We start from the raw sequence: 10,000 nt of genomic DNA, 5'->3' as shown, positions 1-10,000 counted from the left end.
GCGTGTACTAAACGAGCGTGTTTGTGTGTGTGCATGTGTGTGTGCACGCGTGTGTGTGTCAGTATATGCGTAACTTTTTAGGTGTGATTGTATATGTGTGTGTCTGTGTGCATAAATGTTTGTGTGTATCAGTGTATAAACTATTGTGTGTGTGCATGTAAACGTGTGTATGTAAGTGTGCGTGTATATTTGTGTATCTGTAAATATGTGTGGATGTGCGTATAAGCATTTGTGTGTGTAATTGTATGTGTGTATGCGTGTAATTGTGTGTTTATGTTTATGTGTGCATGTATACGCATACACATATATAACATTTTTCAAAACATAAAAAAAGATTTGTAGGCGGAGATAAAAAAAAAAAACTCAAAAGAAAAATTAAATAAACGTTTAAAAATAAAATTAAAACAACAAAAATATCAGGGGTTGCCGATTCTGGTACTAATATTCATCCATTTATTCCTTCCTCCATTTATTTATTCATTCACTGCTTAAAATATTCAATTATAATCTTTGAAGACCTAAACCCAACACCTTTCAGGTTCCACCCCAACCGCATCTTCGTTCAGAAGCCCTTTTTGCTAACTTCCCTTTAACGAAAATGTGAAGTCCCGGCAAGAGATCATGATGAAATGATGGAATGACAGAACAAATGACGACGACTCAGCTGTCATTCTAGTTTTAAAGATCATATCTTTGCTAATTTTGAAAATTGCTTCAGAAAAAGAAAACAGGAAAAAAAGAAAAATAGAAAGACAAAAAAAAAATAATAATAATAATAAACAAGAAATAAAACAAATAAATAATAAAATAAATCGAAAGAAGCTCCGCACCAAAAACCCCTGGCAACGGTTCAGATTGTTTAAAATAACACCTGCCTTATTGAGTTTTAGATGACCTGCAATTGCAAATTGTAAACAACAACAACGAAAGTTAATTTAAAACTCTAAAATAATGATGATGGTGATGATGATGATGATGATGATGATGATGATGATGATGATGGGGATGATAATAAAGATGACGATGATTTCCTTATTTGCCACAAGGGCAATACAATAACAAAATATTTAATTGCACTAGCGTATACAAAATACTAATACAGTCTTTACTTCATCTGCCACAAGATACAGGGAACATTACAGCGTAATTATTATTATTATTATTATTATTATTATTATTATTACCATCATCATAATTATCATTACTACTACTACTACTATTACTACTACTGCTGCTGCTGCTGCTACTACTACTACTACTACAACTATTACTTCTATGAGATTAAATTTGTTTTCGCATCGCTCCCTCACCATCGGAGATTCTTACCAAGTAAAATGAAGGTTTTACGCAGAGGGCTCGAAATATAATTCTTTGTATTATTTTACTCCGTTTGAGAAAGGATATATTTTTTATCGACTCATAAGCTAACAAATTGGCTACTTGACGCAGAAACTCTCTACAACTTTCGAGTGAAAACGAATACGTGTCATAGTAAAACGAATAAACAAAGAAACATCCAACTTCTCAACAGGAAGATGTGTTTAACAACGAAATATATGACATGAAATATATCATTTGGACAATTTAAGCAAAACTATTAAGGATAACAACTAAAACAGCGGCAATAACCAACGCACGTACTGTTTCCCAAACAGAAAAATCTAATTGAAGAAATGGGGAAAGCAGTTTCAGTCATTCCTCTTTAACTGGCACAGCCTACAACGCACAGTTCCTAAATATAAATTGCCTCAAAGAGAAAAAAGTCTGCCTGGCAGAGCTATGAGATAAAGGAGTGTACATCCATGCTTGTAATATATTCTTAATATGGACTTTGAAATGATCGAGCAACTAGGGATGAAGCAGTCAGCCATCTCATTTAACTGCTTGCATTACCTGCACTTAACATTATCATCTTCTTTTATTCATTAACCCGTACCAGTAAATAGCAATTTCAAACCATTGGCCAATTAACTGTACACATACCATTCTCCCAAACTGTTCTAAAAATATGGCAACGAGTCACAGAACGCTATCTCTCTTGACTGTCGCCTTGGTATTACTCTACCCTATGTAAAGGTTAATGCGGAAAGACCACCTTCGGTCATAAATGACCATGGGATTGCATCTAGAAAGTTACCCACCGAGACACAAGTGCAGACGCGGTTGTTTATGAAAGATTGTAGTCACCCATGCATACCAGCCTCCCCTCTCCTCGCTACCGATGTTATCCAAGGGAAAGGTAAAGGCCGATACAACTTGGCACCAGTAACATGACAACTCATTTCTACAGTTAAGTGAACTGGAGCAACGTGAAATAAAGTGTCTTGCTCAAGAACACAACACACACCCCGGTCCGGAAATCGAAGTCACAACCTCATGATTGTGAGCCCAACGCTCTAACCACTGAGCCACAAAAGTATGAGAGTATGGACTACAAAAGCATGTGAGTGTTTTATGTAAAATCTCTACCCGACGCTATGCTTCATCCTTGGTATTAAAAGTCAGACAGAGGGATTTTCCAGGGTGATAGCTTATCTCCGTTGCTTTTTGTTCTTTGCATGATATCTCTGACCGTCGCACTTAGGTAAATGAACCTGGGGTGCCAACTAAAGGAAAAATCCCAAATATTCAACCACTCCTCTTCATGGATGATTTGAAACTGTATGGCAAGGATGAGACACAAGTGAGTTCTTGGTGATCAAAGTCCACTGTTTTAGCACTGATATTAAAATGGAATTCTGTCTCAAGAAGTGCAGAATAATCTACCTAAAAAGCAAATGAAATAAGAGAATTAGACCCAAACCAGACACACAAATACTCAGGAATCAATGAACTAATGAAAGAGAAGATATGACAAAAAATATTATAGACGAGTTCAATTAATACTGAAAATAGAGCTCAATACGAAAAACAAGATAAAAGCTGTCCCAGTGATAAGTTAGAGCTACAATATTCTTAACCGGACTCTAAATGAACTAATCAAAATAGACAGGAAAACACGAAAAGTAATAAAAGGATTTAGGATGCACCACCCAAAATCTTATATAGAAAGGTTATATATACAAAGTGTCGAAGGTGTCAGAGGCTAGAAAATTATTACAAAATAAAAACCATAGGAGTACAGAAATACCTACTTTAGAAGCAAGAAAAACTAATACAAATAGCCACAAAACACGAATAAAGCAAAAACTGTTTTCAGTCTTTAAGGAAGCCAAAAAATAGAAAAAATGAAGTCATAGTACCTAACAACTATGAAGTAAAAGAAGAAACAACAAAAGCTGTAAAACAACTGAAATCCAAACTAAAACTGGTACAGCAACGCAATATGATTAAACGATGGCAAGAAAAGCCCCTTCATGGCAAATGCTGAGTTAAACTAAACAGAAAGGAAATAGAGAAAGCAAAATACCAACAATGGCTGAGAAGCTCAGGACTCAAAGTAGTGAATGAAGGATTTTTAATTGCAGTACAAGACCAAAGTCTCCCCAGCAGAAATTACCATAAACATATAATAAAAAGAAACATAACAAGTAACTGCAGAATATGTAGAGATGTACAAGAGAGAAGAGGTAAGGGAAAACTAAACTACTTGCTATTCGTGGACGACCTGCAGCTATTCACAAAAACTGAGGCGGAACGGGACAACCTAGCTCAGTCTGTGCGGATTTTCTCCAATGATATTAAGATGGAGTTTGGACTCTCAAAATGTGCTACGATGGTGATGAGACGAATAACGCTTGCCAGGACAGAATACATATTGTTGCCAAGTGGTGAAATGATGAAGGCAATTCAATCCCAATCCAACAATAAATATCTGGGTATACTTGAAGCAGATGGAATCAAACACCACGACATTAAAGAAAAAATGAAAAGAGAGTACCCGTGGCGGGTAAGCAAAATATTGGCTTCAAAGCTGAATGCCACGAACATAATTTCGGCAATAGATTCGCGCGCAAAGGCAGTAGTTCGGTATGGCGCCGGAATCCTGAAGTGGATAGAGACGGAGTTAAAGGAGATGGACAGGAAGTCAAGAAAGCTCCTAACGATGCATGGAGTCCATCATCCACGTGCAGACACTGATAGCCTAAACATAAAGAGAACAATAGAGGAGGGTGAGTGGTAAGTGTAGAAGACGGCATGCGTATCCACTCGAGAGTTTAATGAGATACCTAGTCCAAAGTAAGGAACCTTGCTAGTGACAGTTAGGAAGGAGAGAGTATTGAGAGTAGAGAAAAAAGGGAAGATAAAGGAATAAGTACAAAAAGAACACGAAGAAGAATAACACCAGAAGGGACTGCACAATCAATTACATGTAGCCACAACAGAAGCTTCAAGAAAAATAGGTGGGCCTAGCTGATGAAAGGAACCCTAAAAGAAAGTGACCGAGAGCACTATACTGGCAGCAAGCTCTGGCCACGAACTGGAAGGTCAACCTGAGGAATTAGCAAGAGTCTTCGCTGTGCAGCATCTGCAATAGAGTAGATGAAGCTATTGTCAATATCATGAACGAAAGCCCTAGACTTGCCCAGAACCACTACAAGCTGTGGAGACATGATCAGGTAGCAAAAGTGCTACATTGGAAACTGTGAGAAAAGTGGCGGCTAAAGAGAGGCAAGACGTGTTATGAGCACAAACCGCAGCGAGTGGTAGAGTCGGAGACTAGCAAAATCTCTGGGATTTTCCAAGACAAACAGATCAGGTGCTAGAGCATAAAAGACCAGACCTAGTGGTAGTGGACATGGTGCAACACATATGCTGTATAGTTGACGTTGCATGCCCCTTTGACCCACGGATAGTCAAGAAGGAAGGTGAAAAGATAGATAAATACAACCCTCTTAAGTACGAAATAGTCCGGCTATGGAAAATGAAGAAAATTGCAGCAGTGGCTGAGCAGGAATGTTTCAAAACTGAGACTAAAAGATTCTTCATAGTGACAAATTATCAATATTTTCCTATAAGAAACCTCAAAAAAGTATGTAATGCAGCAGAAAATATTAAGCATGCGCAAAATATTTGGAGGAGGGGAAGGAACAATCACGATTTTGGATGCTCAGTCTTAACCGAGAAATACTACATCACTGGCTACCTTAACAGATCGAGAGCTTTCGTATACAGGATGACATACAAGTATTGTTAGTTACCAACATACAGCATAAACACACGAGAAAAGATCTCATAGAATAACAAAGCGACCAAATCCTGAGATATCGCAGTTCACCCTGAGAGGGAGATCAGCGCTAATCGATTAGAGCCTCTGTCAAGGACCACTTGGAAATGAAGCTATCCATCATATCGATGCATCAGTCCCAACGGACAGTAATGCCTCTTAAAATTGTGGAGAAATTAGGTAGATATAAAGTTCTGGAGAGACAACCCGAAAACAGTTAATAAAAACAGAAACAATCTTTAGAATAGTAATTTACCTTGGACATGATTAAAATCAGACCGAGAAATACATAATGAACCACCCCAGCTCAGGCATTGCTCACTTATTATATAGTGTCTTGAATTAAAATAAAATACACGGCCAAAACAAATCACTGCATACAACCAAGACTAGCAGAGACGCGCTCGGTAGTGTAGAGATAATACGTAGTCACTGTGTGACTACTGAAAAATGTTAATAATTTTGATTGTTTGTTTGTTGTTGTTGGTGGTGGGGGGGTATTGATGATGATGACGACGACGACGACGACGACGACGATGATGATGATGATGATGATGATGGTGATGATGAAAGTGGTGGTGGTGATGGTGGTGGTGGTGGTGGTATTTGTGGTAGTGAAGGTGGGTGGTAATACTAGTGCCATTAGTGATGTTCCTGACGATGGAGATGGTAAAGATGACGGCTTTGATGGGGGTTGATGATAATTATAGTAATGGCGACAGCAGCCAGTGATGATAATTGGGAGGATGACGACGACAATGGCGATTACGATAACAACGATTATCATCATGATGATCGAGATGATGTTGGTGATGATGATGGTGATAGTGGTGGTGGTGGTGGTGGTGGTGGTGGTGGTGGTTGTGGTGGTGGTGGTGGTGGTGGTGGTTATGATGATGATGATGATGGTGATAACTATCTAGAAGACGATGGCAGTGATAATGCAGGTGGTGGTGGTGATGACAGTAATGATGAAGATGGAGTTGATGATAATGATAACCAGTAAGAGGAGGAGGAGTAAAGAAATGAGAAGAAGAAGAAGAAGAAGAAGAAGAAGAGGAAGAAGAAGAAGAAGAATAATAAGAAGAAGAAGAAAGAAGAAGAAGAGAAGAAGAAGAAGAAGAAGAAGAAGAAGAAGAAGAAGAAGAAGAAGAAGAAGAAGAAGAAGAAGAAGAAGAAGAAGAAGAAGAATGAAATTCTAAGCTTGGTTGAATAGCTCGTTCCACAACTTTCTAACCATCAAAACAAAACAAAACAATAAAAAGCGAAACCAAAACAAGGACAAAAAATAAAGAAATCAAAAAGCAAACACACATATTCACTCACACATAAACGCATGCACAAACACACCCGCATAGACATGCGCACACATACATACGCATACACACACAAACACGCATACACACACAAACACGCATACACACACAAACTCATGCTCACCAAACCCATCTTGTGACCTGATTTAATATATTTGAAACAAAATGCAATCTACGACAACTGATTTTAATCAATTCAACAGCTCCATAATTAGAGTCACACCGCCTAATTGCTATCCACAACACGGTACAAACCTAAATTCCGCCATTTTCCCTCCTATCGCTTTTACGCGCGAATCAAGCTTCATTCTTTCTCTTTAGCTTTCTCTTTCCATCTCCCTCTTTCTCTTCCTCTTTCTCTCTCTCTCTTGCTCTTCTTTACTTTCCGTTTATTCTCCAAGCACAAAAACACACGCATGTATACACTCACAAAATGTACAACAATACAAATGCACACATTTTGCGTCGTTTCTGTTTTATGCAGAGAAAATTAAACAATCAATCTTTATCAAGTTTCGTGCTATTTTGATTTTACAAAAAAGAAAAACAAAATTACAAAATCTCAGAAGGTTTCTTTCTCCTTTTAAGAGAAATTTTGAATTAGTTTGCTTCCATTTGAACACATAGGTACATCAATATTTTTGCTCTAATCTCAATTTGCCTCTCACCACCTCTATTTTCCACACCCACTTCTCTTTGTCTGTGTATAAAGACATATACGTACATACAAAAATATATACATACATGCACAGATACATACATACATACATACATACATACATACATACATACATACATACATACATACATACTACATACATACATACATACATACATACATACATACATACATGCATGTGAATATACATAGGCACATATACAAGTATACACACACATACACACACAGATATGCATACAAACATTATATACATATATTTACACAGATCGATCTACATGTTTGTGTCATAGTCTATCTATTTCTTTTATTTACGCCTGTCTTTTCCAATATATTTACCTATGAATCCAACTGTCAAAATGTTGTATATATACGCATGCACATACATAAGTACACACGTACATCACATATACACACGTATATATATATATATATTATATGGGGGTGGGGAATATATACACATGTGTGTGCGTATGCGTATGACTGTATTAAGGAAAATACCAAAGCATTGTTTTTCTTTTGCAATTGCAAATAATGAACTAAAATACCCTACCTATCACTTTGAAAGCAGAATTATGTAAGAAAATCTGTTGAGAAACGAACGACATTTACTTTCTATAAAGCAATGATTACCTAGTCTCGATTCAGCTAAATGTCATGGATAAGTTGATAACCTTATAATTATCTCTCTTGCTTTCGGTTTTCAACATTTAATAACTACTAGTGGGAGAAATATTTTGACTCCTACTTGCAAGATTTCGATACACAATATACTATGTGAGGCACATGTATATACACAGAAGCGTAGATCAAAAATTGTACGCACCCTGTAATTGATTGAAACGAAAGCAGGGATTAAACAATTACATCATTTTCCGACAGTCTTCTTGCTTTTCGATGCATTTCTCCCAGCTGTCCACAAGCTTGCTTATTCCATCGAAAAAGCAAGTTTTCGGATTATGACACAGCCATTTATGCATCTCTTCCTACGCATTTTCCTTCCTAGCAAATTGACGATATCATAAAGGATATTTGAGCGTTCCAAATAGGCAATTGTCAGAAGTGTTGCGACCTGCCTTGTATGCAGCGTGCTCCAACAACTCGAAACCCAATTTTTCAATGCTTTCAAATGTGTGGGCAGCCGTATGTGGGTGTACATTGTTATGCAATAACAACACTTGATTCGATTCGCAACAGCATTTTGTGTAGATGGCTGGTTTTACAGTGCCTACACTGGTGAAAGTAGGCCCCCTTTCCAGGTAATGTTCCAATGTTGCGTGCCAAAAAAACGGTTAGCATCACTTTTTCTGCGGAAAGTTGAGTCTTGTATTTCTTTTTCGATTACGATTGTGAGTGTTTCCACTCCATAATCTACCTATTGGATTCGGGCGCAAAGTGGTGGACCCATGTTCCATCTTCTGTGACTATTCTCTCCCAACAATTTTCGCCTTCTTTGTCGCAGTCGATCAAGCGCCGACAGATCTCCACAAAATTGCGCTTATGCGTTTTGGTAAGCTATCTTGGTACCCATCTCGCACACACTTTACGGAAGCGAAGCTTGTGGACGATTTTGTATGCAGAACCATGACTAGTGTACAAAGAACATGTTAGCTCATTGGCCACGTGGTTAGTGGAAGTGGGAAGCGAAGAGAAATTGAAAGAGAGAAAAGACGTAAAGAAAGGAATTAACCGGTTGAAATGGCCAGAACCATGTCTCGTGCTTGTTAAATTTTCACGTCAGTGTTCAATAAAGTGTTTCAATAAAGCAATCTCACAGAAGTTCTGATGGGTAGCATTGTAGTTGATATTTATAATTAGACTCACTATGATTCGTCTATTTTTACATACGCTAGTCATTTTTAACTCCTACCAATTGAATAGGATAAGCTTAGCTGAGAAGTTCTAAGTTCTAAACATTCTCCTTAGTTTTCCTTGCAAGAAAGGTATATAGTAATTCAATGTACTTTAGTATATACACAAGTATCGACCAAGTATTATGAAATGAGAAAGTTCATCTCCATCGCCTAATAGATTGTGAAAACTATGTAGAACTTAAAATGGGTTGTACTGAAGTAGGACTAAAACATGTTTTGAACTTCATAATCTTTAGTATCTCTTGAATGTGAAAAACGGAAATTGGACACTATTTGAAGACTGCTTTTCGCCACATTTTTCTCATTCTATATAATTTTGCTCGAACGCTTGAAAGCCATCCGCTATTTTTGATTACCAAAGGATATTTTTGTATCCCGTAATGTTTTAAGTGAAAGAAAATTTCCTAAAAGGTCATTTTTACAGACATCGGCAAGATTAAGATGGCGACTTGTGAATGGTCTTTTGCTGACAGATACAAAGAAAACAAGGACGGGTCATTCGAAGTTTATATATATATATATATATATATATATATATATATATATATATACATGTGTATATATATATATATATATATATATATATATTATATATATATATATATATATATACATATAATATATTATATATATATATATATATATATATATATATATAATATATATATATATATATATATATATATATTATATATATATATACACGACGTTTATTAATTTGTATTGCAAGATTTTGAGCAAGTGGAGCAAGAACACACGCGAACGCGAAAAGTGTTGCTGAAGTGGACACAGATGTGTGACGAAACATTCTCCGACAATAGACATGAATTAATTAATTAAGATAATAGAATAAGAACACTAATAAGCGAGTGAAGGAAAAAATATATAGTGCGTGTGTTTATTTGTCAAAAATATATATGTTGAAGGTTTAGCTGTAGCTGACTTATCGAAGTTATTGTAGTGTTAC

The sequence above is a fragment of the Octopus sinensis genome, linkage group LG3 (genome assembly GCF_006345805.1).
Source record: "Octopus sinensis linkage group LG3, ASM634580v1, whole genome shotgun sequence".
NCBI lineage: Eukaryota > Metazoa > Mollusca > Cephalopoda > Octopoda > Octopodidae > Octopus > Octopus sinensis.
The sequence above is the reverse complement of the archived record's forward strand: the minus strand, read 5'-3'. Positions refer to the sequence as shown.